This window comes from Coturnix japonica, chromosome 12 (assembly GCF_054131305.1).
Source record: "Coturnix japonica strain WE chromosome 12, WE-NBRP24, whole genome shotgun sequence".
Classification (NCBI taxonomy): domain Eukaryota; kingdom Metazoa; phylum Chordata; class Aves; order Galliformes; family Phasianidae; genus Coturnix; species Coturnix japonica.
In genome coordinates this window covers 11,834,790-11,861,544 of record NC_140674.1, presented here as the reverse complement: position 1 = coordinate 11,861,544, position 26,755 = coordinate 11,834,790, and the positions used below count along the sequence as shown (strand labels likewise).

Sequence of the window (26,755 nt, the reverse complement as noted above, 5' to 3'; positions counted from 1 at the left end):
ATCATTACAAATTAACAATACAGAGGTTGAAAAGCAGTGGCAGCATACTCTGATACCAAGTAAATAACGACAACCTTGTGTTTCCCAGGAGAGGGGCCTCGCTTTCCAATAAATCAGTAATTTGAGCAGGTTTCTCACTATCTGATTGAGGTGTTACAACTATTAAAAGTTCAAGATTATCTGCATCTAACTACTACTGCATCTAACAGATATTGAATAACAATACTTGCTCTGTATAACCAACAGCTTATTCCTTTTTGTCATGTGCTGCTGTGTTGTGTTTCATCAACTTCAGAGACAATGATGCAAAATAATGCAATGTGACACCATGAAATACAATAAGATGTGACATAACACATTAGAAATTTAAAGAATGAAAAGCTTCAGTCAATTCAGGAAACAGGAACCCTGTCCAAATTTATTGTGACAAGTAAGAACAGTGCAAACACTAAACACTGTTTTCAAACCAGAGGGCACCATTGTTTTCTGACCACCCAAATTGCTCGCAGATACTGCCGTCATCTTTATTTTTAGTTTGATTTAATATGCACGGGGCTGGGAGCTTTCTCAGTTTGGGTTGTGATTTTGTTGTTTTGGGGTTTTCCTCTCCTCTTTGCCCAGCCTGGCATTAGTATTTAAATATCTAAATTGGCATCCAAATGACTTGGAGTGACTGTCGGCAACTTTCCATTCCAAACAAACCCCTTTCTTGACATTTCACAAGGATGCATTGCTAACATGCTTCCAAGGATTTTGTCAAAATCCAATTCTATGAACACAGGTTCTAAATAGGCGAACAAAAAAGCATCTGTGTTAGCAGAAAAGAAGCATTTTCAGTCCATATCTAGGGTATGCTAATTGAAAATGTAGAAACAGGCTGCTTTCCTGTAGAGTACTAAAATGAATCGGAATATGAAACAAGTCTCTTACATCTGACTACTCCAGACTTTTCTTCCTCACATTTTCACTGTCTTCTATTCATATCTGTCGGGTGATATTTAGGTCTGCATTAATGGATAAAAGGCCACATTGATCTCAGTTGGAAAATATGAGTTGCTGTTGCTGATCACCCTATGCTATTGCCAAAGCCTTCTCCTTTGCTAGTAAAGTCGAATTCTATTGAAGTCTATCCCAAATAGTCATCTGTATAAACAATGATATGTGATTCTAAACTTCAAGCACATTTTCTGACCAGCTGTACTAACCGTTTTTATGTATGTTTCATTTAAGGGCAGCAATACCATGCCGTGAAGTCAGACAATGAAGAGATTAAAACTATTTTTGTAAAGCCAATTTAGGGCCTGGATGGCTCATTTGATCGGACACTGGCCTTTCATCACAGGGAAAAGCAGTTCATATCTAGCCTTGGCTGTTGTGTTCATAAGTAATCTTTATGGGATGCTTATAAAATGAGTACAGAGATTCTTGGTTTACTTGTCAGCATATTGAAGAAGAATAGGGTGCTGCCAGCTGGTATATATGCAGGTGAAAATTAAGTCTCCTGAAAATAATTTTAAGAAGGGCAAAGCTAGTACAAGCTCCTAGCTAAATGAATAACAGGCAGGTGACTGCTAAATATCCCACATCTTCCCCAGCAAATCAAACATTAAGTAGTACAGCGAGTCCTTCTAAATAAATAAGCGCAATGAAAATCTCTGTGGAGATTTATTTTTTTGTGCACTAAAGGATAAAATCCAGTGTTCATTGAGATGAATGAAGAAATAAATGAATTAAATGTATGCACTCGTGCTACTGCTGACAATTAAAAAAATAATAATAACAATGATTCTGGGACAGATACTTATATGGATGACACCTCAGGTTAGCTCCGGTAGATGAGTTTTGTGATAAATCAGATAGTAATGTATAGTATTATTTTCCAAAGCTGAAACTGTCATTAACTGAGTTTGTTAACTAATTCATTAATTATCTGTCTGAAAGAAAAGGAAAAAAAAAAAGATTCACCTTCTTTTTAACATGAATTAGGATCTAAATGGGGACGGTTATGACAGGAAAAATGTGTTCTGAAATGAATGTGAGGCTGCTTAGATTTCTCAACTTCAGTGCAAATGAAATTGTGATGTGATTTAAAACCATCTTTTAATGCATTTAGATAACTAGCCTTTCTTTTAAAATGTGGTCTGTAAGTGTTATTGGCTGTTTAATTACTCACAATCATATGGTCACATACCAAATTTTCAGTAAAGCCAGGAAAACGTTTCAGAGGAGAACAGTCTTCCAAGTTTCCATGTTTTATAGCTGTAGTCAAAGAGCAACTTAAATTGTGCTTTCAAAATCTGGTCAGAATGCAGATTTTTTTTTTCTTCCTTATAATTCAATGAATATTACACGCTTAGCATGTTAGAACTGAGTAGCAAAATTTGATAAGCTTTCCATGAGTTAATTGCTAGATGACTCATTAAAAATAATATTTCTTTTAAAAATGCAATAACTTAGTTTGTAGTTTTATGAAGTAGTCAAATTATTGTCAGTGAGATTCTTTATATACCCATAGGGTCATTTCTATACAAACATACAAAAGGAACTCTATATAGGGAACGTGTACAGTGTATACTCAGCTTTAGCTGGTGACCAAAGAAGGCTTCAACAGGTTTCTGGGGCTGTATCTTTTAATCCACCCTTATAGCATGTGTGCAAACACACTACAAAGAAACCTCTGCTGTACCTGTGTGCTGTTTGTTCCATGCTCACCAGAACAGAGGAACAAAGAGCAATTTGCAACTGGCAAGACCTACTGCTTATATATTCTAATTTATGAATTCAACAGTGAGTAAAATGGCTGTGTGTTCCCTATTCTTGTTGATTCCAAGTGCAAGTTCCTTTGTAATACCCTGCCAGTTGAATGAAAATGATGGTTTGGGGGAGGAGGAGATATGCCCATTTATTCCTTGGTTTCTCAGCTACAGCTGCCAAGAAGAGAACAAATTGTAGTGGTGTGTTCTGTGATATGGACATCTGCCCAGTGAATCTGGATAAGCCCACCAGCATGTTCTGTCTAAGTCACCAGTCAGCCATCAGATGGCAATGACTTTCAGTCACCGATAACCTGTCCACATTTGAACCAGAGGAGGAAAGTTTTGTATAACTCAGTGCTGAAAACTGAGCTCACCCGTTCACGCTTTGACAAATGCAGTTAGAAAGGAATAAAAATATTCTCTGGGCAATACTGACTATATGCAGACTCTTGAATCAGTTTTTCCACTGTTTTCTGCAGTTCATAAGTTCAAATACAGCCAGTATTGAAATGATTTACACCAGCTGTTGGTATAAACTTGAAATATAGGCAGGTTGATGGATGGATGGATTGATAGATTGACCTTTTCCATTGAGTACCTTCTAACCATTGGCTTTTGGAAAAAGCTGTCTTGCAATTTGTAAGGCTCATTAGATAACATAAAGTAGGCTGTTGCATGGGATGGCAGAACAGTTTCTTAGTACTTGCCTGTGCAAAAGTTAGAACAAGAGCAAGAAAGGCGTGTGAGTTGTGTGGGATTTTGAAGTGAAAAGTGTTGTTACATATGCACTAAAATAAATATGGATAATTTGTTCTGAAAGCAGTAAAAATGCTGATAAAAAAAGCTGATCTGGTCCATGAAGCTAAACGCTACTTTTATGAGTATTATTTTGGCATATTCTTGTATTTTTGGTATCAGCATCAGATGTTGGGAAACGGAGCTTCTTCTCTCCCAGTCAGAACAGCCAGAAGTTCTGAGAAAGCAACATGCAACCCCTAGTAGCACTTCTCAAAGTATCACTGTAATGTGTATAGCTGTGCAATGTGGGTTGCCCACAAAGGCAAACAACCTCTTGACCTCATACTTTTGTTGACTGCTAAAAGGTTATATGCTGCTGAGGCTGTGATTTGCCATATCACTGATTCATATGTGTAGCATGCAAGGCAAGGTTACTCAACAGGGAGAAAAAAGGAAAAAATAAATAAATTAAATTGGGGAAATATCCACCCTATTTATTAATTCTTTTTGTGTTAAAATGCTCAGTTAGGACTCAGTGTTTGGAACTGAGTGTTTGATCAAAAATACTTTAAATCCACATTGTGTTATTTTGTGTTGACAAGGTGGTTTTTAAGCATTTAAGCTTTTCACATTCTCATGTGTGTGCTCTGTCTTGGTATATACAAATAAAGGCAAAATAAAAATCAGATAATAACTGATCTTTGCCGTAGTGTCCAGATTAAGAACCATGTTCTGTGCAGAAGTGCTGGGCATGTAAGCCTTTCGTATCAGGAGATCTGTCTGGCACTCATCAGGCAGTGTTACTTGATCACAGCTGGATAAAAATGCACACCCAGGGCAAATCTGTAAACACCAGCTTAATCTGCATGGGAAAAGTTACTGTCATCTCCTCCGACAGAAAAAGCCTTCAGGACACATTCCAGCAGTAACAGTCACCAGTTTGTTACAAATGTTGTCAGATTTAGACACTAAACCATTATAGATGTCAAAAAGCTACAGCTGGAAAAATAAATGTATTGCTGTTTGGGTATAGTATTAAAAAAAAACACAATGAGGAAAGTCAGTACTTTTATCAGTGTGACCAAAGGAGCGTGTAGGGAGGGGAGGTGGATATCTGTATCATACGTTCCTTTCTCACAAGCTTTGGGTTAGACTGCATTTCACAGTTCTCTAACAAAGCTTTTTTTCATATATCAAAACATCTTAAAGAGATTTTTCCTTTTAGCAAAGGGCTGTAATTTGGATAACATTTTGCAGAAGTCTTCTGCCAGCACCTACTTTTGGCTTCTTATGCCTCTGTCAATGGTCATGTTTGCAATTGCAAGACTAGAGCCCATTATCCTTATAATCAGCCCTGGAAAACACGCTGAATCACTTAATCATCAGAATAGCTAAAAAATAATGGGGAAAAAAAAGGCTTTAATAAACTCTAGACGGTTTATCTAAAATAATGTAGTTATAGATTCATAACTTGTTTGTCTTTTTCAAGCAGATATTCCCATTTCCTTCATAGAGATTAGGTGCATGTGCAAAAAAAAGGGCAAGGCTTTGGGACCTGATTCTTCTATCCAGGACTGGCAATGGGAAACTTTAATTTGAATTTAATGTGAGCTGGACCAGAGTCCCCAAAGTGAAAATCTTAATGCTACAAATTTCCTTTCCAACCTTGTATCTTCCCTTCTACCCACCCATGCCCACGCTCATGCATAACAGAGATGCAGACTTGCTGTTTTCTGCAATGTGTTAAATAGGAGGAAAGGGAACATTCAGAAGAAAACTAGGTGTTTGGGGCTTTCTTCAACCCAAGATTAATGTCAAGAGATTTTTCTTAGCATTAGTGTCAGTGGTAGTCAGAAAAAATGATCCCATTAAAGGGACCCTCATGAATAATTCATGAGCCCCAATTTAGTGTTAGTACTGAGGGTGAGAAATAAACAGGTGATAAGAGTTTGCAGAGAAACCATTGCACTTGGTATGGCATTTTGGTGTTATTAATACTGGTTTGGTTTTTTTTACATCTGTATGTGTCTTGGGGAGGGGAGGAGGCAAGGAAGCATGACACAATCTTAAAGCTGTTCAGCTTTGAATCAAAGATCTATGTGGTCTGTATTTCCAAATCATTAGTGATGAACTATTCTTCCTAACTGCATTAAAGTAGAAAGCTCCATAGACATGCCAGTAATTTAGGGGCTGTGTTTGGCAACAGGATTCCTCACTCCTTTACTGTTCTCTTCTAAGTCCATGTTGAGTATAAAAGAATAGTTACTGAATGTAGCAATTAAGGGAGTTTTTTCCTCCTCAAATTAAAAGTTACATTTTTGCAATAATTGCTGTAGTTGAATAATTTATGTCCATTTAAATGGAATAGCACTTAGCACTGATGTTTACTGAAAACCTTTTTGTGTTTAATGTAAAAAGGTGACAATGAAAGTGGTATGGGAGGAGGCCTGTTACCATGAGATTATTACTGTGCCTGTGCAAATTGTCAGACTTCAAACTGCAATTGATTTCTTTAAATTATAGCACCAGTAGGTGTATTCCAGACAAATGAGAGTTACTGGAGATGTTGCTGGGGCCGGCTGAGTCACTGTCAGCACAGTCACACGGAATGCTCCTGGTAAGGCTGCAGTAAGGAGACCTCAACTTCAGCCTGCTCAACATGCGTTTGAAAACTAAAAAGAGAAGAGGTGAGCAAAGTTAAAGGTGTGTAGGTGGATGAATGCTCTGTTCTTTCCCTTGTAAGAACAGGTGCAATTAATATATTTGCATGTGTTGTGCCATTTCTCGGTCCCTATTGGCTATCAGCCACTCGGTGGTTTTGTTTTATGCTATATATTTTGCAGTTCTCACTTTTAGTTAGAAACACCAATAGAGAGAGGAACTTTAAATCCCTGACATCTCTGAATGTATAAAATGAGAGACAGCTTACTGTGTATTTGCTGAGCCTGTGAACAAGACTGTTTCCATCTTTCCATACCCATGTTTGCTTCCAGCCATAGGATATTATTCTGAATTGCATCAGTGTAATTCTGTTGCTACTTCCAGGTTGTAAGGAAAGTGAGTGAGTTCAGCATCAGGCCTCCTGGGTTTATTCTGATAAATATTTACTGAAGATTGATTCTACCAAAATGCCACTAGAATTTTACTCTAAATAAAAATTATGTCATTGGACTTGTGGCCTCTATTGCCAAGATCTGTGAGCTGTCAATCCCAGATGCTCATTCCCATGCAGTGGCTACAGTTTGCATGGTTGAGCTGGTTTAATCCAAAACTAGGATGTCTCCACCAGTGAGTGATTGGCCTAGAGGCATGAAGTGACAGGACAGTACTTCAAAATTAATTTACTTAAGTGATGTTGCTGGTCTTTCTAGAATGGTCACCTCTGTGGGACATTGGTTTTATAAGCTAAATGCACATTTCTCAGTGTATAATAATCACTATCCCCTTAAGCCCCATAGGGCGACATAAATCCGCTTTAAAAAAATTCAGTACTGACATATCCATGCATGTGATAGTTTAAGTTCCTATTGTAAATACACCACCAACTCTCCAAATTTCTATTCTCTGAAACAATACCAATATAACCAGTGTGTAGTTAAATAAGTATTTTTATAACTGTGTCATGAATCACTGCAAAAGTTGGACAAATAAATTTTTTCTCTGCTTTGAAATGCCTGTTTTACCCACAAAGGAGATAAAAAATAAGTAAAATGCAATCTTGTGATCCAGATAGTGAGGTGAATAATGGTACAGCGCACCGATAATAGGTTTAAAGCACCAGGCTGAAATATGTTAACCTCGTATTAAAATTCTGTGCCCCAATCAGATGGCACCCAGTTGTAAAAGATACAGCCTCATGCTGATGCTGAGAGATGGTTTTCTTTTTACCTGTGCTCTTCAAGTTGCTTTTGGGATACAGGTCGCTGCTCTGCTGAAATAAAGATAGGGATTCCTCTCTCTTCTATAGGCATTAAGGTTTTCTTCTGCTGCAAGGATCTTGGGGCCTCAAGTTTATGTGGGGATCTATTCTGTGGATTTGCCGAGAAGCTAAAACTGTGAGAAGAACATACAGTTGTCCTTCTGTGCCACGCTATTGTGAGTCCTCACTGGGATCATGACTTTATCCAAGGAAAAAGTTAGGAGTAAGCATGGTCAAAGAGGCTTGTTGCTTCCTTCCTTGCAAGAAGGGAATAGGGATGATAGAGATTTCATCCTGAGAATGGTCTGTCTTCATCCTTCCCTCTAAGACATTTCAGGCTGCTGGGAAAGTATTCTCTTCTTTCTCATCAGTCCAAAGAAGCAGGAATGACATTCAGACAGACTGGCATTTGGGCATACCTTTCACTTCATAGGATGGCTGTATAATCCAGTTGGGCAAACTATGTGCATGTAAATATACATTCATATCTTTACGTAGTTAGTTAATGGTTATGTAGGCTGTATGTTGCATGTATTTTTCAGGTATCATAAACATTCACTTTGGCAAGTTTGGGAGTGTCTGCTTTTTCCGCTGCAGTTTTTGAGATGCAACGTAAGTATTGTTCTGTAAAAATGCTCCTACCTTGGATTATGCTTGGCACCAATTTACATTATAATATTACTGACACTGCCATTTAATTTGCCTACTTGCCTATGGTCTAAGAGTAGGTAATTTACAAACCTTGAACAATGTTCAGCTTTCCTAAATGGTAGAGAGAACTGCAATTACACTTAAAATGCACTGGTGCACTATGTGTCAGCAAAAAAAGGACCTACAAAAGACATAATTACAATGTAATTGCCTACAAGTTCATGAAGTAAACATACATTATTAGGAGGCACTCATCTATTCAATTTAAGTGACATTACAGATAACATATTGCATAAATAGGAAGCCATTTTGTGACTAGTTAGTATAATAATAGGAGTTGAAATTAAAACGTGGTATATGTATTCCTAAGAGCACTTCAAGCTTGGCATCTGCTCTATAGTGGCTTACATTATGCTCAATTTCCAGTTTTAAGCATTTGAATATTCTCTAAAGAGACACCAATAAATAATGACACTATTAGGTAATTCTCTTAACATTAAAAAAAAATAATAATAATAACAAATTCCAATTTTTCCAAAACAATGTTTAGGTTGCCCCAAGACCAATTTTTACCCAATGAAAATTTCAGTAGCAGGAATGGTCAGAGAAGGACAGGGAAATTTTTCAGGAGCTGTTTCTGATGAGTAAAATTGGCCAAAACAATGCAAAAAGCAGTATTTACTACATTTTGGCTTATTTGAACATCACTGAAACAACAGTGGAATTACTGAACTTCACACTCTGTTACATATGTACATTCCAAAGTAAAGCATCCGAAGGCATCTTTTTTTTTACATTCCAAAGCATCTTTTTGCTTCTTCTTGGCAAAGCCTGGGTGCTTTTGGGGGACAGTGGTCATCCCCCACTATGGGTGTCTACAAACTTTGGTTTGGAAGACAAAACTGCACCCTGAACTTCATGATTGCTCTGGGTCAAATTCACTCTTAACTTGTCCCCTTGTATTGGACAATTTCTGGCAAGTAACCAGTTTTTTCTCATGAAATCTCAGGAACACCCATTCTTCACCTGATGACACCATATCCTCCAGCATCTCATGCAAAAATAGACATTTTCTTGTTAATGCTGCTTGGTAAATGAAGGGTGTGGACTTCAGCTCCTGGATGGGCAGTTGGGTATTAGAAAAAACTTCTCAGAAAGAGTAGTGGTGCATTGGCAGAGGCTGCCCAGGGAGTTGCTGGAGTCACCATCCATGGAGGTATTGAAGAACCATTGAGATGCGGTACTGAGGGATGTGGTCAGTGGGCAGTATTGATGGGAGGTAGGCAGTTGGACTAGATGATCTTAGAGTTCTTTTCTAACCTTCATGATTCTGTGATTCTTCATGAAGTGCAGCTGCCTGGGAGAAACATCAGGCTCTGTCTCAGCGAGGAGGTAGAGCCGGAATGGTGGGACTGGGACCTATATCCATACTAAAAGCAAAATTCTCTTTAAATTATACTTGTGCTGTAAAGGGCCTATTAATGTGTGGGTATCCTTTTGCTGTTGTTGTTTTTAAAGCTTTGTTTTTGATGTTTTAATGTTTCTTTTGGATTAGCAATCTCATTGTTCTTCCAGTGAAAAGTACAGTTCACTCTGAAAATCACACAAATATCTGGAGGCTGCTGGTGCCAGCAATGTAGTGTTTTACTTTTCTTGTATTACCGTACAAGCAGTCTCACAGTATAGGTCCAGATTGGATTGTTTACTTATAATTTGCTCGTAGCAGCGCTCCTCGCCAACTTTTACAAACTACATGATGACACAGATTTCTGCTTGGGATTCCAGTCTGCTGAGCATAGCTCAGGGTTCGTTTTTGTTGTGTTTGTTTGTTTGCTTGCTTGTTATTTTTCTTTGTTTTGTTCTTAACCACTTTGTATGGATAAATATAATAGAGGATTACAAGCTTGTTAAGTATTTCCTTTTGGAAGGCATTGTCTGATACTTGATATTGTACCAGGGCTCAAACTAAATTGGTTTAATTCCTTGTACCTGCTGTGTAGTTAGATGAGATCAACTAGACAGACCTTTCCCATTGGTTAAAGGTCAAAAATAGCCTAAAGACACGTTGTTTACAGCACATCATGTTGAGAAATACACTTTTCATAGAAAGCATGACCATATTATCATTAGTGGTGATAAAAAGCTTAAACAGCTCTGTGGATATAATTACAGAGGATTATTTTTAATCACAAATCTATTTCAAGGAATAGTAGAAGAAAAAAAATTCACCAGAGAATAATTTCATTATTAATTTGTAATCATTATTTCTGGATTATAGAAAACATTGTTTTCCTTTCCAGAACTAGGATACATTTTGGAATCTCCAACCAATTCTGAGTAAGCAAGAGTCATATCTTTATAACTAATATAACTAACTATAAATAACTTTACTAGTGTCTGGTCCTATGCAAAGTTATGGTGCAGCACGATGACTGAAATGCTGTTTTGTGTTTAATTATTGTAAGATGCAAGACGGAAACTAATCCCTTTTTTTCAGCATTTCAAATTATTTCTCTTGAAAAATATTTAAATTTTTGCAAAATTTTTAGATTTTTTGTAAATTACTTTTGTAAATATTTTGAAGTCTTTGACTTGTAGAACTGAATAAGAAATTATTAGATGCATCTTTTCAGAGAGTATAAATATAAGGCTTATATCTTACTTGAGAGCGGTTTAAAGGGCCCTACCAAAGCAAATGAGAATCATCTTGACTCATTCAGGCTGGAAAATGGTGTTGGTTTTTACTTAGCTTCAATGATTCATGTTGTCATTTTCAAAACAAGAGAGTAATATTTTTAATTTCAGAACTCCTGTCTGGCAGGTGATTACTTCATCAAGCCGACTTTTCACTGGGATAGAAGAACCAGAAAATGAACCTGGCACTAGAAGTTTGCGTTCCTTCCTCAGCTAGGAAAGTGATGGGTCTCTCCAGATCAAGATTCACCAAAGGTAAGTATTTACAGGATTTTCCTACAGGGAAAAGGGCTGCTAGAGTGGACCATTACTGGTGGAGTGAGTGGTAAATTGATAAGATATAAAAACAGGATACAAAAAAGAAGGTTCTTCAGTGAGGTATGAGTGATATGGTAGATAGCATATTAATGGTAAGTTTGACAGATGATAACGTACTGCATAGTGCAACCTCTGAAGTAAAAATGGGCACACATTTCTCAAAAAAATACAGATATTGTTCTGTGGTGTTGACATCCTCCTAATAGTCATATCTGTTCACAGAAGTCATATCTGAGAAGAGAAAATAACATTTTTGTTTTATATGACTTGACATCTTCAGAAGACTCAACAGGGGAAGATTTGGTAATTCTAAAACTAACAGCATTGTATAATTAAAGCACTAAGGAGGTGGAAAAGCTCAACTATATAATGATGAATGACTTTCAGACATTTGTGATGACACATCTGCCTCTTATATGAATTTCTCCAAGTTTTCTTAAAATATGTGTGCTGCAGCCTTGAAAAACCTGATTTTATTACAGATCGTTATCATTACTTCTGAGCTGCTTTTAGGAGAGCTCTTATCTCCAGTGTTCTCCAGCCAGCTACTTGACAAAGAACCCCTCACATACTGACTTTCAAGGTGCTTTGGCAAATCATAATTGGCTAATTTTGAAGTGTTTTTATCAGTATTTGAAACTACCAATGTTCTGACATATAGAACCAAAATCAATCGTAATTGATTGATTTCATATAATGTTTGAATTAAGTGCTATTGTTCTTAATTATTCTTGGTTAACCATTTTAAATGATCACATAACAAGAAAAAAAAAGAGTTAAATATTTTATAAGAGTTCTTAAACGGGATGAGTGGATCTTAAACATTCAGCAGGTGGAGAGTATCTGACTAATATGGACAGCAGTGTCCATGTTTGTATTTTATATGACAAGAAGCAGCAACTTGTTAATTAAGTAAATATTGTAATAAGTATGGCTCTGACATCCACTTGAAGCTTATAACTCCCCAGGGAACTGATGCTTAATTTGTGGCCGTGATAATAACAACCTAATGAACCTCCCATCTTACTGGATAGCTTAATAAACTTCAAAGAAAACAAAACAAGAATCTATGAGTAAAAGTACATCCTTAGCTTTTCATTAAACAAAATGAGCATGAGTCAAGGCCCAGCATGGCTTCCAAAGTTAAAGCTACCAACTACAAAGCAAATGTATGCAGAAAAATGTACAACAAAAGACATAGCTTTTAAACCTTCAGTTGAGTTTCCATAAATGTTGCTTACAAAAGCTACCATTCTCTATGTTAACAAAAAGTTGTGGATATGTTCTTCACTAAATCCTCTTTTCCCATATAATCCACCTTGTGCACTTTATCTCAAGTGTGTTTTATCTGATCTAATCCCAGGCTCATTCATTCTCAGATAGAAGCAACAGGATTATTTCACACTTAAACTGAGCCCAATCTTTCTGTGTCCATAAGAGGACACCTGGGTAATGAGAAATTATCTATGGAACAAAAGATTAAGCAGGTGCTAGGGAAAAAAAAATAATTATTTCTAATATGGCAATTTTTTAAGGAAAAGATAAAACATTCAGTAGAATGCTCATAGGAGGCACTACATTTTAAAATACATGATCTTATGCCATACTTAGTACCAGTATTACTTGGGATGAGTTTTATCACGAAAAAAAATAATAATAATGTTTCCATCACTCTAAAGCAACTTTGATTTCCCTGGAATTAATTTGAATTTCCATGGCTATAAAGTGTGCAGCATACAGGATATATCAGAGAATTACTCTTAATTGGGTCAAAGAGACCAGTTAATATCCAGACATATTTTATTTTCCTTACTCTACCAGCCCTTAGCTTAAAACACTTTCAGTTTGTGGGGCAGGGTGGGAGAGAGGCTTCAGGACTTTGCCTGTGCAACTTCTTTGGCTCTTAGAGACCTCAAGATTACCTCAAATAATGTCTGTTGTTTCTAGCATATACCAGACTTTTGATGCTGGATGTGAAGGCAGAGAAACAATTTACTGTTGTGAAACAAAGAGCCTCTTCCTCAGGAGACGCAGACTGGTAAAGTATGTCATTATTTTCCAATCATTCCCTCCATCCCTTTTGTCATCAGCCTCCTCCTGGACCAGTGTATAACAGCAGAGAATTTGTCCCTTAATTCTATAGGCACAGTGAGACTGTGGACTGATGATTTGACTTTCTGAGTGGTAGTCCTTTGAGTTTTCTTTTCTCTAAAGAAATACAACAGAAGTACAGTATGTAAATAGTTTCACAGGATTCAAATGAGTGCATTACTGAATTATTACACTAGAGATTGAAAACAGATACATGTTACAGAGGAAAAGAAAAACCCAACAAAATATTCTGATCACAGGACAGATTAATTTGCTACACTGGCTAATGGGGAAGAAAAGTCCAGTGGTTTATAACAAAGTGTAGGTTTGGGAGTTTTCCTCCTTTGTAACATCTGGTACTGGGTGATGTCAATCACAGAATAAAAGACTGAGTAGTCAAGAAATGTAGTTTTTATGGTCTGTAGCTTCTTTGGGTATAAAGATAGATCTGGAGTTTACACTGGGCTTGCATTTGGAAAGGGAAGATCCTAGAGTTCCATTCCTTGGATGTATGCAGAGAAGCGTAAGGGCTGAACACCTTGGAAGTATAAGAATTTATAATCTGATAGTGAGAAGCTAGGCTAACAGGTTCAAAATTGTTACTTCAAAAAGCAATTGGAAAAAGTAATCCAGCTTTAATATTTTCAAGCTATTACCTAACCCACAATGCGTGTTTTGCAGAATCAATAGCATCTTAGGAATAGAAAGCTTCAGTTGGAGCTTCATTATCAAACTGAAATGTTGAGTGTACATATATATAAAGAATATTTCCAGATAAGCTAAAAATATTTAAATAATTAAATGTATCATTGCATTAATGAGAAACATTCACTGTGGTTTGTTTGTCCCAAATAAGAGCTTTGTTCCTTAATGTACTTGAAAATACATGAAATTAAAGAAGTACTTAATTTTTTTTGTGAACATATTGAAGAATTATAATTGGCAAGTATTTTTTTTTCTAAATCTTGTAGAGGTATTTTTCAAAGTAGAACATTTTCACAAATTAATAACAATCCTGGAACTGAGTTTTCTCAATCTAAGTTTGAATTTTTCAAAGGATGAAATACAGTAAAATACAGTAAATAAGTAAACATTAAAATCACAAAGACATATCCTTAACAGTCTTTTAGATATGACTGAATATGGAGCAGCAATTCATTTCTCTTAAATTCATTTCTCGTGTACAATTTCATATATGGTGCAACTATTTAAAGATAATCCTCAACAGTATAGCTGAAAAAAATCCTTTAAAAATGATTTAGAACAATCATCACAAAATGTTGAGACATTTAAATTTTGATTTTTCTGCCAAATGCCTCTCCAGCTACAGAAGCACCTCTTCTTATTGCTTGGAATTGAAGTTTAAGAAATAAAAAATAACCTTCAGGGTGATACATGGATAAATAAGACAAAGATGTGCTCATATAGATGGACAGATAGATAGAAAACATAAATACATATATATATACCTATATGTTATATATTGTTTGTCATTATACTGTGTTGTTTGCTCTTCTGACCAATATAGCAGTAATTATCTGGATATATGTACATATATGAGAAAGGGGAAACAGATGTCCATGATTATGTGAGTTATGGTAATTAACAGTTCATAAATGAAACAAGTTTGTTTTGTTGATGTGTCACTTGCACACGGCTCCTCTTGAGCATTGGGTTACATCCTGTACAAGATCGCCTTATTGTTTACTGTCATAAAAATTCTGGTTTTGTTTCTGAGCAGTCACAGAATGGGACTTGCCAGCTGTCATGGAAAATGTATTCAGTTTCATTTCCACTTAATTTATCTAATCTTAATTCTATTATTATTTTATTATAATTATTTAAATGCTTGGGGCAACAATCTAAAGTAAAAACAAATAAACAGTAGGAGATCCAGATAATTTGTAAGTGATCTGAAAGGTCTAAAGGAAACAACATCATTATTGCAGTTTTATTTTTTGAAAGGTTAATGTTATAGAAGCTTCATCATTGCTGATATAGTTAACAGTCTGTCAGCATTGACAAGTTAAATTCGTGTTTCATTAGATGAATGGCTAAACTATAAAAACTCACTTTGGAAAGGAAAAAAAAAAAGTTGTGAAATAGATGTTCACAACCTTATAACAACAGGTCTGATATCATTGTCATTTTCAGTGCTTTAAATGCAGGTGATCAAGACTGTAATTGTGTCCATTTCTGTTCTGCTCAACAGATTCATGTGAAGGCTCACCCTGACTTCCTTGACTGCAATGCAATCCAAACACAGGCTTGAAGGCCCAACAGTCAGAGTATTGGGTCAAGCTGAGAACTTGTGGGTTGCTGTCCTGGGCTCAGCTGCTGGTCTTGCCTCAACCTCTTCAGCAAAAAATGTGAGTACCTGCATTCAAAGCAGCACAAAGCCATTGTCTGTCTTACATTTGAAGCATGATTTTGCTGAGGTTTAGGTTTAATTGTAACCTTTATCTTCTATTTAATATCTGAACCCATCCCCAGTTGCTCTCACAGATTTAACAGTTGCCTTGCCTACTGAATCTCTGTTACCACAAAGCCTTCATTACTGTTAGCCATTTTACTTCATCACCTTTTTTTGCCTTGCTTTGATTCTCCCCATAACTGATAAGGGCTCATACAGGGTGGCTTTCAGCATAATCTGTGTTCAAGCTTTCTCTTTTCTAATGAAATGAGTTATTTATTTCTGCTGTTTCAATCTTAAGACCATTTTTCTCTATTTCCTTTTGCTTTTCATATTGAGCCTTTAGATAGCATGATACGTTCCAATGCATTGATGTAGTTAAATCACATAATAAAGATATATAACATCAAATTAAAGATTAAGGAATGTCTAATGTACAATTTTAATTCTGTTCTTCAGCTGCCGTGTAAGAATCATGAAACTATTAAATTCATGCATTAAATTCATCACATAGTGTTGTAGGTTTATCCAGTGTGTAATAAGGCATTTGATTAAGTAAAAGATTGCTGTAAGTATCCTGGGCCTGATCCAGCCATCACAGAAGCTGACACACAGCTTTCGATCATTACCACATGAGAGGGACTGATTCCTAATTATCACATACACATAAAAATGAATGACTGAATTTGGTTCAACTAGAATTCAGAAGGATAGTTCTGGCTTATTTATCAGTTTCTAGCTTCAGGGAATTCCAACAGTATTCAAATCATTTAAAGAAATTTGGTTTTTAACTTCTCCTAAATAGCTGCAGATAATTGTACTTCTTTAAGACAGTTACATCTAAGACACACAGTTACAGTGCAGGAGAGGGAGGCAAAATTCCAGAATAGTGACTCCAGAAGTGATTTATTTAGAAATCGTAATTTGACTTTGTTTCCTGGCAGAAATTAAATGTGTTAGTTTGGTTTGGACTCAGTGTATTGACAAAGGGCGGGTTGTTTTTCCTTTTTATCTTATTCTGATGTGGAAATAGAGAAAAATAATCTGTCCTGAGAGCAAACAGTGATCCCAAACTCATTGTTTGCTTGAAGTGGCTGACCTTGCTTGGAAGATATATGCACACAGATGATCATGCCTCCACAAGTAGTTTGGAAACCCAGGCAAGTGTGACAGGGTGCGTGTGAACAGATGCAAGGCCCTTTGCTTGCACTGTGATGCTGGAGCTGTACGCTGGCGGTGTGCTTGGGGAAGTCTGCTATGCAAAGACTGGATCCCCTCTCCTACTGAAGTTCTTTTGAGAACTGACATCCAGTCTTCCCAAAGGCAGTAGGGAAAGGCACAGTGAGACAAGTTCCATACTCCCTGGAGCGGCAGAACCTGCTGTCCCCTGAGTTATAAAGCTTTTGTGTGTATGGGACTCAGCACAGGGACTGGGCAGACCAGAGCCATTGCTGATGGTCACCCTGCTGATGTGGTTGGGGCTTTCATCCCCGACCCCATTTTCTCGCTGCGGATGCTATGTTTCTTCCTCTGGTTGGCATGAGAAAGCTGTGAGGCTGTGACACAGAAATCACCTTGTAACTTGATATTGGGAAAGTTTAGAAAATTGACTGCTGCTAAAATAGGAGCTATGAAAGTGCCATCTGCAGTTCAGTCACACGGGGCAAATCTCACAGGCCTTACGCAGTCAGAACACCCATGGAGCAGGCACGGCAGGAGCTGACCCGCAGGATAATAGAGATGCATACTGTATGAATCGGAAGTAACACCTGGCCTTTGTCTGGAAAATTACCATTTTTTTAGGCCAGTCTTCAAAGCTGAACATTTCTTTAGGACTCTGGAGCCATTGAGGAGGCAGACAAAAGGAAGAGAGTCATGGAGAGACATGTAAAAGCTGTAGACCCAGCAGAAAAGGCGAGAGGGTATGGAAGAGGGCTAAGGAAACAGGAGTAAAAACCTCAGTATAAAAATCTGAGCAGATCAGTTTTTCCAAGGGTGAAAGGAAAATGCATTTCCCAATAGATTTAAGTGATTTCATTACACAATTACGTGCTTGCCTAAACTTAAGCCACATACTGTTACCCATCCTTGCAAGTAATCAGTTTTTGATCTGTTTTACAACACATGCTTAGCTTAACCGTAAAATACATTCATGTCTGTGTGTTCAAAAGGACATAATATCAGATTTTTTACTTTTTTCTTTCCATTTTAAAGGTAGGGAGCGCATAATTTCTGAGTAAATGCACAAACCATAGAAAAAGAAAGCCTGATCTTTAGTAAGACCTGACATACATCTGCTATGTATTTCTAATTAAGGAAATATGCTGCTCTTCTACATTAGCAGTCTGGTTTCCAAACAGATGCACAACTCATACTCAGGTACAAAAGAAACAATTGCATGGCATATGCATGCAGTATTTGGCAGTTGTATTCTCACAGATATCTCTCTCTGGCCCAAGACTGATCTGACACAACACAAGGGTAGGTTGAAGTCAACAGAACTATTCAAATGCTTAAAATTTCACACTTTCTCAAATGGTTCAATTTCTGGATCAGTCTCTCCTGAATAGTCAGACCTTCAGCTTCTTGGACTTTTATTTGTGTGATTGGGTCATAAAAATGAGAATGCCGTCTTTGTACAGAGTTAGCAGACACAAGTGCAAGCTGATCATCAGCCTAATTGTGTGACATCCTTTCCTAAATCAAATTAGTCACAAATGATTATCAGTTGCAGCCCTAAATCCTGACGTAGTTTGGAAATATGTGAGGTTTCATAAAGGTTATTTTGGAGGACCAAACAAAAAAAAGAAAAGCACACTATCCCTGAATATATCTGGTGACACTTCCTAACAGCTACAAGAAAACATTAGAGAGAATTTCTGTATAAAGTTGCACATTTTTCAAGGGCAAGTCAGCTAACTGAGCCACAGTGCTGGAACCTGCTGCCAGCAGCCATCCTGGATATTTTAGCCTTGTCTTATCCAAGCTGGTTCACAGATATTAGTATTTTGAATAAATTATGTGATTTGTATTTGTACAGTCAGGGAAGAAGTTTTCTCATCTGCTGGTGGTACCGAGTCAACAGAGCCTGAGTTTTTCTGTGCAGTCTTTGTGAGCTGTAGAGGTTGCATCAGTGTTCAGGTTGGGCCATTCATCTCAGAAAACCATTTCATGGACAGCAAGTGATACTGTCCCTCGAGAGCACACCTATGCACAGGCATTTACTCAACTATGTACAATATTCTTACATTTAACACAAACAAGGAGCCAAAGCCACATCCCAGTGGCATGCCATGTTAAATCAGCTATTATTTCAGCACTTTCTGTGCAGTGCTGTAACCACAGCTGCATATTATACCTTTGCAGGCAAACTTCTTGAGACACTAGGTATATGCCATGTCCTATTACCCAACAAGTTCAGGTGTATATAACACTGGCTGAACAAATAATTAATGGTTTCCTTTTCTGATCATCTGTTTCTTCTACTCTCATTTGATTTTTCCCCATATTAGTCTCTCAATCCATAATTGAAGCAGATCTCTATTTCTTTTCTGAGCACCTGCTTCCTGTTTTCAAACGTAGGGTAAGTGATAGTGTATATTTTTTTTTCCTGAGGGGAAAATCCTTTACTCCTAGAGCACAAATAAGGTTGTTTATATTTGCCTCAAGTGCCAGAACTTAACATATTCTTATGCTCTAGTTATCCAGCTGACATTTTGTATTTATTAGATCTTTAGTACAGTATGTGGCATTATAATCAATGCATTATTGACAAAAGCACTTGGATCATACACTGTTTATTTAATTTACTGCACTGACTCTTATGCAGTACATTTAATGCATACACTGTGCTTTCCTGGCACATTCAGATATATTATTCAGAAAGGGCACACGGATTGTGCAACAAACCACTATAATGTCTTAGTTATGTCAGAAGCTCTTCTGTAAACTGTTGATAATTAACTCATGCTCTGCTGCAAACCTAGCTTGCAACACATGTTTTGGGCTGTTATTGGTGAAGTTTGCCCATAGTTATACAGCATTTTTGATGTCTACTAAAGTCATAATATAAGAAGCATTTTATTGTAACCTGCAGGCACCATAAATACTAAATCTCAAACATTTTTATAACCAGTTATATCAGAGGCAATCTGATTGTCACTCTTTTAGGATTCTTCCATTAGTAAGCAGCCTTATATTACAGGCATAAAACACCGTTAAGCATTTTAGCTCCGCCAGACTAGCTGCAGCTGTGTCATATTTGTGTTTCCTTATTTTATGTGTGCCAGTTATCTAGATTAAAGTTGGAATAGCATAGCACTCCACTAGATGACAGGCTTGGTTTAAAGCCAGACCACTTAGTGATGCTTATCAAACAATTTTCAGCTACATACAGTAGCATAATTCAAAAAGCCGAGAAGACTCTAAATTATCAGGCATGCCATAAGAGATCGTTTCTGTTTTGGACGGAAGATTAGATCACTCCCCACACAAATACATGAAGCCAACGTAGTCAAAAGCCTCAGTAAAATAATTATTTCATTTTTTTAATGTTGTGAATGTTTATTTATGTCTTTCATCACAATGAATGTACACTGTCTCACCCAATCTGGGACCCAAGATAGAAAATTTGTCAAACTAGAGACCCATGGACTTCAGCAAATCTTTCTTTCAAAAACTCATTTTCCTGTTTCCTTAGTTGTGATCTCAAAAGTATTAATTATTGGCTCAGCTCTAGCTGATGGTTGTTCCAAGACAGCTATGCACTGACCTGCAAGCCCACTAGATGCAAGTTCAAACTGAGCTTCCCATCCATTAAGAAGGAATAACCTGTACTTGTGGATTGCATACATTTGCAGGAAGAGTGTGATTCCTGGTTCTGGCACTCCCTTGCCCTCAGAGATGCATAGCAGGGAGGAGTTTCTGCACTCTGATGACTGTTTGGTCTGGTATTATGGCTGGTCTTTTGTGAAGGCTGTTACAGGGAGAAAAGTTAGCCCACCTGCAGAACAAAAAGGCTGTAACACAGCCCAGTATAGATCCTGGGAACTGCCATCTGTCTGGACTACAAGCCTGGGGACTTTGACCAATGCTCAGCCCACCTCCAGTGCACAGTACTTGCCCAGCTAGGGCATGAAGGGGCTTGGAAACAGGAGGTGTTGCAGAGAACGGAAGATGTTTCAGTAGGGAACTGGTTAAGGCTGCAGTAGACTTAGAATCACAGAGTCATAGAATGGCCTGGTTTGAAAGGGACCTCAGTGATCATAGCTGTATTTTCAACCCCCCTGCTACGTGCAGGGTTGCCAACCACCAGACCAGGCTGCCCAGAGTAACATCCAGAATGGGAAACTTCTCCATGAGAGACCTTGCTTCACTGTTTTTGCTGCGCATTATAAACTACATTATAGTTTATAGAAAACAAGCTATAAACAACAGCAAAAACAGATGCCATTTAGTAAAAGTTTATAAGTGAAAAAGGTTAAGAAATGCCAGGTAACTTGAGGATCTGTAACAGTAACATTACAGCTGAAACCTTCCTTTGATAAAAACAAAGAAACTAAATGCATACTGATGCTCAGGAAGGGTGAAGAGCTCACGGTATACTGTGTGTAAAGTCTGATTGATTCATTTTCTCCCATCAGAAAACTAAGAAACATATTCACAAGAATTTTAGGCTTATGCTGTGTGCATTTGTATTTTAAAGTCCAGGAAAAAAATGTCTTGCACATTTCCCTTAGAAATACCTGCCAGTGTTTTAACGCTACAGGGCCCAATTGTTCACCTGCAGGAGTCAGTGAAATTTTCCCACTGATATCAGAGACAGCAGGATCAGGCCCCTAATTTTGAGAGAATTGAAGCCATCCTTAGAACAGCACATGCTCTGCTCTCCACTTTCTTTGATGACTTCTAACATTCTTTTGATGTGGACTCCAAAAAAGACATTTTCATCTTTGGAAATGTGTTTTTTAAAAGATGAAAAACATTGAATAGCAGAGTGAGAACATTTTGTGTTTCAGGCCACAATCCTATTTAAGCTAAAACTTGCTAGTAACTATTAGATGAAAGAGAAGAAAATGTAGAATAAAAATTGTTGAGCAAACAAAATGAATAGCAACTAAGCAGACACTCTCCAGACTTGTGGAAATACCATACTGTTTGAATCATTGGTGTGGACACACATGATATGTACTGGTATAGCATAAAAATGTCACTTACGCCCTGGTGTCTGTCTGTGATTATGAGCAAAATATTTAAGCACTGGTCTTGTTGTGAGCATCCTTCTTCTGCTTCTCTGCGCTCTGTAGAAAAAAAAATCAAGAAAAAGGGCTAGGAGGGTGTAATGCCACTTATAAATAGAAGCCCATTTCTCTGGCGTGTTGGTGGTGAAGGGAGGGGTAGAGGTATGTCAGGATTAGATTTGCTTAGGGTTTGCTTCTTTAGTATTACGATGAGAAAAAAAAATGTGATGAAGTCTGGATTAAAAAATTAAATCCAGTGGTTAGACTATTGTGGAGAATGCTCTGCACTACTGCCGGGTGTTGAGTTGTTGGAAACAACCAATTGATGGAATGTATTCATATTGCTTAATGCAGTGTGCTGGAAAGATGCTCCAATGTTACAATGATACATGGAGTATAAATAATGGAATATGGAATGGAATAGCATAGTATAGCATACCAGGGAATAGAATAGATAAAACTTCCTTGCAGAGGTTAAGGTTTTGACCTCAGTTCTAAACTGACATGAATTTCTTTTTGATTTTGTTTTCCATCTGAATTATTAATTATTATCAAATATTCTTTAACAGCATCTGTTAAACATAATTACTTTCCCTTCAATGTGTAAATCGGGGTCTTTAAAAAAAAAAAAAAAAAAAAAAAGCAGTTTATGCTTAAATTAACTACTTTTATCTGCAATTTGCAAGTTAAGGTACATGTAAAGCCTGTGGCTATACTCAAGGCTCAGTTGTGCCTCCTAGGCACAGTGTTAATTAAAGGGTGATGTGGATTTGTACCACTCTGAGAGGAACTCTGGAAGGGATTATACCTTAGAGAGACACAATGCCTCCAGTGCACCACAGCATGTAAGTAAAATGCACATGCTGTGCACCACCCGCATTGATGTTGCTCGGTATCTCTGTGGGCCCATCTTCTTTCCACACCTCCTCATCCACTTCTCTGGGATTCATACCTAGGGGGCATCAGGAAGAAGCACTGTTGGCCAGTTCCTTTCTTCATGCCCAGGAATGGGTGATGCTGACATCCTCATTGTTGCTGAGTGCTTTTCAGTCTGGATGCAGCCTGGCCAAGGATAAACAGAAATTGCCAAGTGTCATCCTCTAATTATAGTTTTTCTTTTTATTCATTGACAGGTCTTTTAAAGTCTGACAACGCTTACAATGCTTGACAGCTTCTTACATCTTACCTGTGCTGGTCCTACACAGCTGATTTTGAATAATGCTATATCCAGTGGCTGATTTTGTTCTAGATATTTTTCATCAGGGATCATTTTTCCCTGGAGTAGCTCTCTTGACACCAATGAAGTTACATATGATTTATCCAGCACAAATAAGACGAGCATCAGAGCCTTAGACTTCTGTTTTAAAATACTGACAGTATCCAAAGGACATATTCCAATCTATATGTAAATAATGTCCATGATTAATTTAATGCACATTTAAGTTTTTTTCAAGGCCATATTACTCACTGGATTAAACGTACATTTTTGTAATGTATTATTGTTATTGTACATCCAATATATCTAATTCAGCCCAAGGTGATTTTTTTATGACCAAGTAATAGACCACTGAAAATAGGATTTATTATAGAAATGCCAACACCCTCTTATTTATAATATAACAATACAAATTACTGCTGTAATAAATACTCCTCAGTTATCAAATCATTAGTCTTTTATGGCAACATTGACAAATGACCACATAGGGCAATGATATTACTAATGTAATGAGTTAACTTTCAATTTTAAATTGGTTACTGGATCTGGAACAACTGTACATTACACAGTGCAGTTTAAGTAGAACCCAGGACTTAAATTTTGCCCATCTGTATCACAAGATGTGGTTGTACATAATCCTTTTGAATATCCACAAATGCAACATGAAAATGACATCACGCTCTCAGCCCACAGTCCAACACAGATCAATTGACTGTGTCCACCTAAAGGAAAAGAATAGCAAGGAGTGTTGGAGCAAGGAGTCTTACCATTTTAGTAAGACTTTATTAGTCCCAAGAGAAAGCAGGTCAGTTGTTAAGAGATGATTAAAATCAAACAAAATAGAAACATTTCGAAAATTTGGCTGTTGAGGGTTCTTTCCCTACCAGGTGTTTGCTTCACAAGAATCTGCTCAATGGCAGAATAAAATACACACACACATATATATTATTTTTTTTTTAATATATGTGTGTATATATATATAAAATATACATAATTAATATTATATCTAGAAAAAGAGCAGAACTGAGGTCCTTTGTAGAGATTCTACATTTGTATCCAGTAAAATAACGTAAGCAAATCGGATTAAGAAAATGTTATAAAAGTAAGCTTTGCAAGGAGTATTTATTTGAACAATGAGATTGGCAAGTCTAATAATATAAGAAATATACACTTAGTAACTTTTTATAGCTCAGATCTGTAGTCCTCTGCAGATACATTTTTTTATCCTCACAACAGCCAAATATTTTAGCAGTAGAAATCAAAATAATTTAATAAATCATTATTGGATGCAGAATGAGCAACTGTCCAGTACTACATAGTTTTATCAGTTTTGTGCTTCAACATCAGCAGTGATTAATTCAGAACTTTAACTGCTTCTTGATTACCAATTGATTGGTAATAAATGAAAGTATGCCTTTTGTCTTTCTTGATCAATTAGAGAACATCTATTTAAGAGAAACTTTGCATATATTTTCCAATACCTGGTTAAGTGGTGGTCATTTTTGCTGCCAATACAGTATGCAGATTTTAAAGAAAGCTGAAGAGATTGGATAATCAATTTGGAAAATCAGTAATGGCGATAGGATGTGCTGAAGATTTTTTCTGTCTTATACTATGCCCTCTCCAACAAGATATACTCAGCACAGGAAAACTTTCTCCTTCATGAAGAACCATAGCTTCCTGCTCTTGGCTTACTGTCCCTCCAGCCCAACTTCAAGCCTCACAGTGCAGCTCACTGGCCAATCAATCTTAGGACAGCTGTCTGTCACCCCCAGATGAAATTACAAAGTACAAAAATTCATGCTAGATATCAAGAAACAGTCTCTTCCCTCCGTCTGTCCATTCTCACCTGGCTAATATGATCTCTTAGGAAATCCCTCCACTTGAAGATGCAGCACCATCCTAGGTGGAGATTCCAGTGCTTTGACACTTCTCCACCTGAAAAACATTTAAGTACCAAAATATACTTTTTGCTAAATAGATATTCTTCAGTCTGTTTTACTCACTTTTCTCCAGCAGAAAATATCTGCAATATCATTAACTTGCTTTGACACAATTCTATGCTGGTTATTAAATTTTTTCAGCAAAGCATTATTTGTATGCACTAGTAGACATTAAAATAAGGTGTTTGTGTCTGTATTATCATTTTTTTTTTCCTTAGAAGCATGTGTACTTGACCCAACTACAGTCTCATACATCCATAAGGAGTCACCTAAAATGTAATACCATTGATGAACCTTCAGCCCTCCTGTGCACAGCTCATCTCATCAAACTATAAAACTACAAAATAACATATAGAAGCCAGTTCAGTAGCACATGCCTGAACAACATTATTGCCCAGAAGAGATCTCAGGTGGCTGATAGACTGGCAGATGCTATGATAATTAATAATCTACAGCATCAGTAAAATTCTGAAATGACCCCTAAATCCCAGTCTCTGTTGTCAGTGTTTCAGAACAGAATTTCTCACGTTGTCTACAATTTGAGGTGGAAATTTTCATCTAGGGACAAATTACAATTCATTGGTGATTTTCCACCTGTAGTTACTTTTGGACTTATAATTGCTACCTCAATGCCAGAGGCCAAATCAAAATTCATTCTAGGAATCAGGTTGTAAATAGGTCACAGTGATGCAACAGCTTCAAACAGCTGCCCATGCTCCGTTCACACTTGATTCTAAGCCCATTGAAGTCACTATGAATCTTTCCTTTGACGTCAATGGGCTTCAGATCATGTCCTGAGCATTTCATAAAAACCTCAGACAAATCAAAACCATTTCCTTTGAAATGAGACTGTTCACGCCCTTTGGTGAAGACTATTTCCTTTCCAAAAACAGGGTTCATACCAGAGAGTTTTCAGCTGTAATTCTTTTTTTTTTTTTTTTTTCTTTAAACCAGACTCCATTTTTTTAAAGAAGCAGGAAGCATATTTTTTACTTACATTTCATCTGTTAACAGCTAAACTGTTTGTGTTCAAGCTTTCAAAAAATATCCCCAGCTGAACAGGCCAGATCTACAGCCAAATGTGGGGAACATTTCCAAAAGTTACAAGCATTTAGAAAACTTTATTTGTAATGGAAACCCCTTGCAGACCTAACCGTAACAGTCATCACATTTTACTGGGTGGGGGGGAGCCTTTCCTGCATGCTGCCACCAGTAGACTCCAGTGGATCATTTATTCTCATATAATGTATTACATTATAACAAATGTAACAAATGTAGCTTACTTAACAGAGCCAAAATAATCTCACACAACACAGTGCACTGAAGGCTACCTACACTGACTCAAAAATGCTTCCAAAATAGAAATTAAATGATAAAGATATAGATCTGGAGAGAGGATACATCCACCTGCCAGGCACTGTTTCTGGGTAATGATTTCCTGAGAGGGATTGGAAGACTCTTGAATCATTTTGCTGATTGAAAGCAAATGACTGCAAAATAACTTTACTGAATCCTTGTTTTGACCACAATGCACATGAAGCATGCCACACATTGCCTTCCTTTTGTAGACTAAGTGTTGTGAACACACATTCAATTCCAAGAGCAAAACTGAGAAGATCTCTTCTGAAACACTGTTAATATGCAGGGGAGGCCAGAGTACACCAATTTGAATTTATTTCTCCACCTAAGTGGATCTCCCACAAAGTTTTGAACTAGGATATCACTGACTAGTGGTCTGTAATAACTATTTAGTAGATGTTTCCTTTGTTGAATGCAA

At 37.1% G+C, this 26,755-nt stretch overlaps 1 protein-coding gene across 2 annotated transcripts in view; it reads left to right on the top strand.

Moving 5' to 3' along the window:
* The window catches only part of LOC107318292 (uncharacterized), a 163,425-nt gene that overhangs the window by 118,598 nt on the left and 18,072 nt on the right, over positions 1-26,755 (top strand). The window contains exons 16-20 of one of the 2 annotated variants that reach the window (XM_085513561.1): positions 6,018-6,181; positions 7,956-8,025; positions 10,886-11,013; positions 13,024-13,119; positions 15,380-15,536. The gene's annotated coding sequence lies outside the window, so the exon portion shown is untranslated. Of the gene's footprint in view, positions 1-6,017; positions 6,182-7,955; positions 11,014-13,023; positions 13,120-15,379; positions 15,537-26,755 lie in introns of both variants that reach the window. The other variant, XR_014933551.1, reaches the window with a different exon arrangement.